The sequence below is a fragment of the Cervus elaphus genome, chromosome 19 (genome assembly GCF_910594005.1).
Source record: "Cervus elaphus chromosome 19, mCerEla1.1, whole genome shotgun sequence".
Taxonomy (NCBI): Eukaryota; Metazoa; Chordata; class Mammalia; order Artiodactyla; family Cervidae; genus Cervus; species Cervus elaphus.
The window spans coordinates 89946102-89947492 of record NC_057833.1 but is presented as its reverse complement, the minus strand read 5'-3'; the positions used below and the strand labels follow the sequence as shown (position 1 = coordinate 89947492).

General features: G+C 46.3%; 1 pseudogene; it reads left to right on the top strand.

The window, feature by feature from the left end:
- The first annotated feature begins 429 nt into the window (after positions 1–429).
- LOC122675253 lies at positions 430–994 on the top strand (annotated as a pseudogene).
- The last annotated feature ends 397 nt before the right edge of the window (positions 995–1391 follow it).

The window sequence follows — 1391 nt, the reverse complement described above, 5'->3', positions numbered from 1 at the left end:
TGTCATTTTAGACTGATACAATAATGGGTCTGAAAAGAAAACTGGAAAGTTGGACAATAATGCACTTGTCTCATCTCCTTACTCTGTACTCAAGAAATTTCTATATTTGTCTGGGTGTATTTGTCCATTCACTCTGAACACTGGAAGCATGCTCTGTTCAGTTGGCAGGAACCAGAGCAGGGCCCAGCTGATTTTCATGCTCTGAAGACATAGCTAAGGTTTTCTGAGGCCAAGAGCTTTGTCACTTGCCTGCTTGGTACACATTTGAGTTTGTACCTCCAGGGGTCATCAAAGAAGGATAGGACTTTTCCGCCTACTCTGCCGCTGCCCCACATCTCACTCCAGTGTTTCTCCAGCAGCGCTGCGCTAGTTCTGAGCTCTGTGCTCCTACTAAGCTAGCACCACCGATATGTCCCTCCAGTTGCTACCATGACAATCTACCAGGACCTCATCAGCCATGACAAGATGTTTTCCAGACATCTACAAGATCTGGGAAGTCACGGACAGGCTGTGTCTGGAGGGGTGGGGAAGATGGTCAGTAGGACAGAGGGTAACATTGATGACTTGCTCATTGGTGGAAATGCCTCCTCTGAAGGCCCAGAGGGCAACGAAACCAAAAGTACAGTAAATAATCATTGGTGTCGATGATTGTCATGAACCATCACTTCTAGGAAACCAGCTTCTAGGAAGCCTACAAGAAGGCCATCAAAGATTACATGAAGTCAATCAAAGGGAAATTTGAAGAACAGAGACCAGAAGGAGTAAAACCTTTTATGACAAGGACTGCAGAACAAATCAAGCACATCCTTGCTGATTTCAAACACTATCAGTTCTTTATTGGTGAAAATGATCCAGATGGCAGGGTTGCTTGATGGACTACCCTGAGGATGCTGTGACCCCATAGATGATTTTCTTTAAAAATGGCTTAGAAATGGAAAATGTTAACAAATTTGACAGTGACTTTGGATCTCTCACCGTGATCATAACTGGCTGACTGCTGCTTTTCATCCACATAACACCAGGACTTAGACAAAGGAGACTGATGTCATCTTAAGCTCTTCATTTGTTTTGAAAGTTGATTTATTTGGAGAGGAGGCACTGTTTTTTGGGCTGTGGGAGAAGAATGCAGTGGGGCTTGGGTACATGACACCCTTGAGTTCTTCCAAACCCTGAGAAGGGAGAAAGGGGAGACTTGGGTGGCAGTAGAAAGGAGCTGTGGAGAAGAGCCTGGCAACCCACTCCAGTATTCTTGCCTGGAGAATCCCCATGGACCGAGGTGCCTGGTGGGCTACAGTCCACGGGATCACAAAGAGTCGGGCATGACTGAAGTGACTAAGCACGCATGCCCAGAAAGGAGCTGGCTACAGAACTGGCCCAAAGCTTCCTCTGAC